At 43.5% G+C, this 7,801-nt stretch overlaps 1 pseudogene across 1 annotated transcript; it reads left to right on the top strand.

Moving 5' to 3' along the window:
• The first annotated feature begins 6,061 nt into the window (after positions 1–6,061).
• On the top strand, positions 6,062–7,094 carry LOC308078822 (selenocysteine lyase-like; annotated as a pseudogene). The gene has a single exon. The product of its transcript is annotated as a selenocysteine lyase-like (transcript).
• The last annotated feature ends 707 nt before the right edge of the window (positions 7,095–7,801 follow it).

The raw sequence follows: 7,801 nt of genomic DNA, 5'->3' as shown, positions 1-7,801 counted from the left end.
TATACACCGAGATGTCTGGCTCGGGCTGTGGTTTTTAACAATAGCAATTGAAGCTGAGCCTTGACTTTTAATTGTTCTGCCTTGGCTTACAAAAACAATGACTTCAGTGTTGTCTTTGTTTAATTGAAGAACATTTCTGGCACGTCCAAACGTTGATTTGTTCATAATGCATTTACTCAGTTTGTAAATGCGAAACAGAGTACAAAAGGAACTCCAAAGAGTGTACAAAATGGACCCAAGTGGACGGGTCCAAATGGACCCAAGTGGACGGGTCCATTTTGGTTCCATTTGTACACTCTTTTGGGGTTAAATGAACAGTGAGGATTTTACAGTGTATACCAGCCATGTTCCGCCATCAGGTTCGAGTCAGTTCTTATGCGAGGATGGCATGCTGCTGTGTGTTTAATTATCTCCGCCAACGGGCTGTCTGTGATAATCTGCATACAGAACAGATGCTTCTGTTGACTCCAGACAGATGATGATGTGATGCCTGCCCAGATCAATATAATAGTCAACATGTGGTCATGATACATGCGCGGCCCGATGGAGATTGAGAGGAGGGCAGCATCGTTTGATAGGAGATTGATAATGTGCCAAAGGAGAGATGGAACCCTATCAATCAAAACCTTGGGTTCCTAAATTGCCTGTCATTGCCTTGGGCCCCGACGAGGCAGAGATGAGTGTGCTCGGCGTTCTGGTCCCAGTTGATTCCCAGTTTAACCCATTCATTCCGGGAACACATCTGTGTCGTTTTAAATTTTAGCTTTAGCCGTTATTTTATACTTTGGCTATTCAAAAACATCAGATCTACAAGCTCGTAGCACGGCACCGAGTGCCACGCTACAAGCTTGTAGATCTGTTATTTTAGAACATTTTTGTTTTTTTTGCAAAAAAATATTTTTTTTTTAAGTGAACATTTGTAACTCGTATCTTTGCTTCTGGGGGTCCCTGGAACACAATATTTTGAGATGGAGGTCCGCGGCTAACTACGTATCATTTTGGGGGTCCTTGACATGAAAAAGTGTGAGAACCACTGATAGCAACATAAGTGAGGAAACAAAAGATTTATAAGACAATTGTAGAATCCCCAGAAGCAAAGATTTGAGTTACAAATGTTCGCTTGAAAATATTTACATATTCAAAGATTTGTACACATTTTCAAGATTTTTCTAAAATATTAAATATTTACAAGCTAAAATGCTATGAGCTTGTAAATCTGCTATTTTTGAATAGCCAAATAAATCTAAAGATGATGCAGATGCATTCCCGCTCTGAACGGGTTAAGACTGTCCAGTATGACATATGGATGTCTTTAACATCTGGCCTCAGATCAGTCATCATGCTTGTCTGTCCCGGTTGGTTACTGGTATTGTTCTGCTGCACCTCTGACAAGCTGGACGTGGATCAGATGGAATCACAACACACTGGGATAGTTCTGGGATTCCACAAATGACTTTGGGAATTATGATTCAGCACAAAAGCTTTTTATTTATTTATTACGCTACGTTTGCTTTGGCTTGTTTCTTGATAACTAATCAACTTGAACTGATACATTGTCAGTCTTTAGTTATCTTACTTTCTGTCATGAAAACAAAGAAAACGAATATTTAGCGATATAAAACAACGTAATATGAACGCGCTTTAATGTGGAGTTAAAGCATGATTGAAGCATGATGAATGATTCAACCAAGTGTTTGTTTTTTGTAGCCCATCTTGAACCGGGACATACTTTCAACCGCACCAGCACAACTGTATGATTTACAGAGAGCTTGAAACAACAGAGTTTTTTTGGGGTTTTTTTTCACATTCACGCAGTAAAATCCTGTGTGAAATCTTATTTGTAAGTCAGATGTACAAATGTAACGGGTCCATTTGGTTACCATTGTACACTCTCAGCGTTATGGGGCGGTTCTCGGAATCGAAAGGTCGCCCGTTCGACCCTCGGCTCGCCTAGTCTGCATCAGTAGTGTAAAGTAACTAAGTACATTTCCTCAAGTACTGCACTCGAGTACACTTTTGAGGAATTTTTACTTTACTGGAGTATTTCCCATTTTCAATACTTTTACTTCTACTCCATTACATCGCAGAGACAAATATTGTACTTTTACTCCACTAGAATTATTTGACAGCTTTAGTTACTAGTTACTTCGGCCATTTGAAAATAGCCGATCTACAAGCTCACAATGCGTCGCGATGCGACGCATTGTGAGCTTGTAGATCTGCTATTTTTAAAAGTTTTGTATACATGTTGAACTTGTGAAATGGGACATTCTGCATGATGAGTAGGCCTAATTTTACTTTTGGTACTTTAAGTATATTTTGATGCCAATACTTTTGTACTTTTACTCAAGTAAATTTCGATAACCGGACTTTTACTTGTAAGGGCGCGCTCCCACCAAGAGTTGGCTGGCCGCTGTTAAACGCAGGTTGTGCGCGGCCACAGTTTTTTGCAGCCAGCGGATTCTAAAAAACGGGAGTGTCGCGCCTGTCACTCACTTTCAGGAGCCTCCCCGGCCCGTTGCCCGCACCGCCTGTGCCTGCTGCCTTGAGCACCATGTTACTTCCTGAGTCTTGAGACGGTCCGCCTTCGACTCACCCGATTGGACAGAGGGAGAAAATCAGCGCCTGCCTCCAGCAGTTTTATGCTTAGTCGCGGAGAGCAGATAAACGCAAGGTCTGCGCGACTAGCGGAAAAATCTGCTCTTGCGTGAATCAACGCATTTGCATTGACAATGCATTGGCAGATTCTGCAAACAGCGGCCAGCCAACTCTTGGTGGGAGCGCGCCCTAACAGAGTATTTCTACACTGCAGTATTGATACTTTTACTTGAACAAAAAAATGGGAGTACTTTATCCACCACTGGTCTGCATGTCGAAGTGTCCCTGAGCAAGACACTTAACCGTAATAGCTCCCCCAGTGCGCTAATAGGGCCCATCTGCAGAGGGTAAAGCAGAACATTTCCCCTCCCCTGGAGACCAGAACATGCTCCCTTTCCCCCTCAACACTGAGGATTTTACTGTCCTAAAAAAACACATCCTTACAGCTCATACTCATGGAAACGATGCGAATCTCGGGATCCACATAGAAATCTAAATCCAACACCAGTCCATTTACTCTATATAGTCCATGAGCCAGAGCCCCAAAATTGAGCAATGATTATCGAAAGAGTGGGCAAAACCATACCTATATTAAATTGTTCATAGGGTCAATACGAGTAAATAAATATATGATAACCTTTCCACAGGAGCAGCTTTTTCATAGTTATCACACATTTTGTTATTTTCCCCATAAGTACATGACAGGTGAAAAAAATGACAACATTTAAAAAAGAGTTATCATAATGAAACTTCCTGAGTTGATTACTTACATGAAGACAATGATTTATCGTATTACAAGTTTTCTGAAATTGTAAATTTAAATATGCAAATTAGGCATTTAGTCCATGAGCCAGAGCCCCAAAATTGAGACAGATATTGAATATTCCCTCGTTAAAAACCTTTGACTCCAACATCTTAACAAAATGAAATAAGAATGTTCACTCTGGCTTTGTCCAATGTTCCAATGTTGATTCTGGAAAGTTATGCAAATTCGGGCATATTTTCATAATGCCCAATTTGCATATTTAAATATACAATTTCAGAAAACTTGTAATACGATAAATCATTGTCTTCATGTAAGTAATCAACTGGGGAAGTTTCATTATGATAACTCTATTTTAAATTTTGTCATTTTTTTCACCTGTCATGTACGTATGGGGAAAATAACAAAATGTGTGATAACCATGAAAAAGCTGCTCCTGTGGAAAGGTTATCATATATTTATTTACTCGTATTGACCCTATGAACAATTTAATATAGGTATGGTTTCGCCCACTCTTTCGATAATGAAATATTGTCTGGCTCATGGACTAATAGGCCTGCATGTGACACACATGTTATATAGGGCATAGCAGTGGCGGCAGGACCCTGGATGGCTTGATTCTAGGCTTAAATGAATTGATATAAATATTTTTGGAAATGTCAATGGGAAAAATGCATTGACTATTTTGGAGTGGAACCAGAAAATGGCCGCCACTGCCCTATAGACATGTTATTATGAGACACGTTATAGGCGTGTTTTCATGTCTGCAGTCACACATTCATTAATCACTTTCATCCTGCGGCATCGAACAGGGTTTAACCCATTAAGACCTGGAACGCATCTGTGTCACTTTTTCATTTGAGCTAAAAAAGCATTATTTTACACTTTGGCAATTCAAAAATAGCAGATATACAAGCTCATAGCGCGGTGAGCTTGCCGCGCTACGAGCTTGTAGATCTGCTATTTTTGAAAAATAGTGAAAATGTGTGCAAATCTTTGAATATATATATTCTTTTAAAGCAAACATTAACTAAAATCTTTGCTTCTGGGGGTCCCTGGAACAAAATATTATGAGATGGGGGTCCGCGGCCAAATTCATATCATTTTGGGGGTCCTTGACATGAAAAAGTTTGAAAACCACTAATATAGAAACATAAGTTTTTCAGAAAACCAACCCCTATTTTTCTGAAAAGACGGCTCTGCTTCCGGCCGTTCCGGCCTGGCGGAGATAATTAAATTCCTTTGAAGTGTCTTCATTGACTACGTATGATTAGATATAAAGGTTAACTAGTTTGGCGGAGGCATACAACAGTATTGCAGTATTTCTAGTTTCTGTTGCTGGCGGTGGTCCTGGCTATAGCCTGGTAAACCACCCCGGTTGCGGGGGGTTTAGGCTCAGTCATGGCCGCCAGTTCCCACCTGATGTTGTGTGGGAGTGCTGACTGCTCCAGGCCGTAATGAATAGCTGCTAGCTTGCATAACGTCTTCAAGCTAGGACTTAAGTCTAAGATATACACGCCATTGGTTGTGGATCTTCCCACCAAGACCATAAGATCTCCCACCATGCAACAGCAAGTCGTGTTCCCATTAAAATTCAAAGGTCCTTCCCCCTTGAGCCCAACCTTCCTCCAGGAGAAGGTTTCTGGATTGAATGTCCACAGATCATCGATGGTCTGTGTCAAGTTCTGGACAGCAAATGTGTACAGCTCTCCATTGTAGGCAAACGCTGCATTAACTATTTGTTCACTTGGATAAGGTGTGCTCAGCCAAAAGTTGGTCTCTGTGTCAAACACACTTACGTTGTCCTCATCCCCAAATACAAACATCTTTGTCCCGATGATGGTGGCTGAGTTACGTGATATAAAAGGCGGCGGAGTCCCTCTGGTGTGTATTAAAGACCAGACCATTGTGGTGGTGTCCAACTTGGAGAGGGGGTATCTCCCCTCGTTCCCTTCCATTCCTCCATGGACATACATGAGCTTTCCCAAAACACAGGCTGTGTGGCTGTAGCAGCACCTAGGCTCTGGAACGGTCCCTGAAGCCTCGGGCATGAAACATCTGTGGGCGTCGACATCAAATGCATAAAGAAATCTTCGTAAATGACGTCCCCCCCAGATGTAGATGAGATCTTCTATCAGCACAGCTGTGTAGTTTCCGTCACCCTCAAGGGAACATTCTGCTCTTCCAGTCGTCACTGGGGGCAACTTCAGCCAGCGCAAAGACACTGTGTGGAAGACCTGCACATCAATCTCACCCATGTCGTTGAACCCTCCAAAGGTGTAGATTTTGTCTCCCACTGTCACAGCGACGTAATGAGGACTCTCTGAGCCTCCTTTCAGACAGACTGTCCAGTGGAACATCTTTTTCCCTGTCTCTGTCTGTCTGTCTGTCTTTGTATTTATCTCTATCTCATACTATATGTCTTAATACGTCTCGGTCCCAGTCTCTTGCTATTTCTCTCGACGTCTACAACGCCATACATATGGCTGAACATAGCCGTTGACTGACATCATACACAACATAAACTGTTGCCATGCAATTGCCTAGTAGGGCTGGGCAATTAACGGACAGTAACATTAATATGACTAGGAATAAGAATGAACCCAACCCAGTGGAGTCGCAGAGGCTGCAATCTAGCTGATCATTGCCACTGATAGCTGATCCATTCAGAACGACATTACACCGTTTTACAAGGTTACTATGGCTGACCAACAGAATGACATCACATTCCTAAAAGGCTGTGCATTGGTTGGCCATAGCTTCTCTCTGTATTCTGAGATGAATGTGGACAGAATCTACATGGACTATGACGCCACCATGCCGCTGGATCGAGAGGTGATCCAGGCTGTTGCAGGAAGCATGGGGAAACCCCAGTAGTAGCCATGTTGCAGGTGTAAAGGCCAAAGACATCATCAACCAGTCCAGGCAGAATTTAGCAAGAATGGATGGAAAGCAGGAGACATCATTTCCACTTCATGTGGAACCGAGGCCAATAACCTGGCGTGTGGAGTTCCACACCGCTGTGGAGCACTACAGACGAAGCTGTGAGGCTGCAGAACAGACTGAAGGACGGAGACGTCGGGCAGAACGGAAGTGTTGACCCTCCTTTCATCATCATCTCCAACGTGGAACACGACTCAGTCAAACTGACAGCCCAACACCTTGCGAAAGACGGCAGGGCAGATGTGACCTGTGTGTCTGTTTCCGAGGTGACAGGCCGGGTGGAGGTGGAGGACATCATGACTGCAGTGCGCCCCACCACTTGTCTGGTCTTCATCATGCTGGCCAATAATGAGACAGGAGCCTCTATGCCGGTTCGAGACATCTGCCAGAGGATAAAGGCTCTTAACAAGCAACATCAGCATCTCAGAATCCTCCTCCATACCAATGCTGCCCGGGCTCTAGGGAAGATCCAAGTAGACGCCTGTGACCTGGAAGTAAACTATCTTACCATTGTAGGACACAAGTTCTATGCACCACGGATCGGTGCCTTGTACGCGAATGGCCCCCGGAACCAAAACGCCAGTGTACCCAATGCTGTTTGGAGGAAGGCAAGAGGAGAAATTTAAGACCAGGTACTGAAAACACGGCAATGATCGCTGGTTTGGGAAAGGCTGCAGAGCTGGTGACCACCAATCTATCGGAGTATGAGAGTCAGATGCAAAGCACCAGACTTGTTACAACCTCAGATACAGGGCCATCCTCTGGCATTAGCTGTCTATGCAGTTGCTAAGGGACACAATCACTAGGGTGGCAGATCTGCTCAGTATAATTTCCGAAAATAGCCGATCTACAAGCTCACAACGTGACGCATCGCGACGCGTTGTGAGCTTGTAGATCTGCTATTTTCAAATAGCTGATGTACATGTTAAAGTACTCATGTGGCCCATAGTCGCTTCTTTTGGGATGGTTTTCCTAGACCTGGTTGCTTGTTTCTCTCACAGAATCTGGCAACACTGGTGGCCACGGTGAAGTCACCTCAGGAGCCTGTCATAGTCACAGGAATTGTTCAGAATAATTGAGAAACCTGTGAACATTCACCACTTCTTGAGAAAGCCTTTCTTTCTTCCTGTGACGTCTGCTCCTGCCCAGTCATCTCTGGTGATGGCAGGTCAGCTTTAGTCATTTCAAATGAAGATGTCGGCTCTTACACCTTCCTGGCGCTAGACAGATGGAACTAGCTCGAGCAGGGTTGAGCCACTTATAAAGTAAATTGGCTCTATGCACAGCAGCCATATTGGGAATGAATTGGGCCCCTTCCTTACTTCCTTCACAGGTGTTACCAATAATACTAATTAAGGCTCTGTTCCATTTAGTGTGGCACAGTGGTCTCTTATTTTCAAGGACCCCCATAACTCTGAGAGTGTACAAATGGAACCAAATGGACCCTTACACACCCACCATAAGGGGCCATTTGGGAACCAAACTGGAGTGTTTCTA

This window comes from Gymnoscopelus braueri (genome assembly GCF_963280865.1).
Source record: "Gymnoscopelus braueri genome assembly, chromosome: 22".
Taxonomy (NCBI): domain Eukaryota; kingdom Metazoa; phylum Chordata; class Actinopteri; order Myctophiformes; family Myctophidae; genus Gymnoscopelus; species Gymnoscopelus braueri.
The sequence above is the reverse complement of the archived record's forward strand: the minus strand, read 5'-3'. Positions and strand labels throughout refer to the sequence as shown.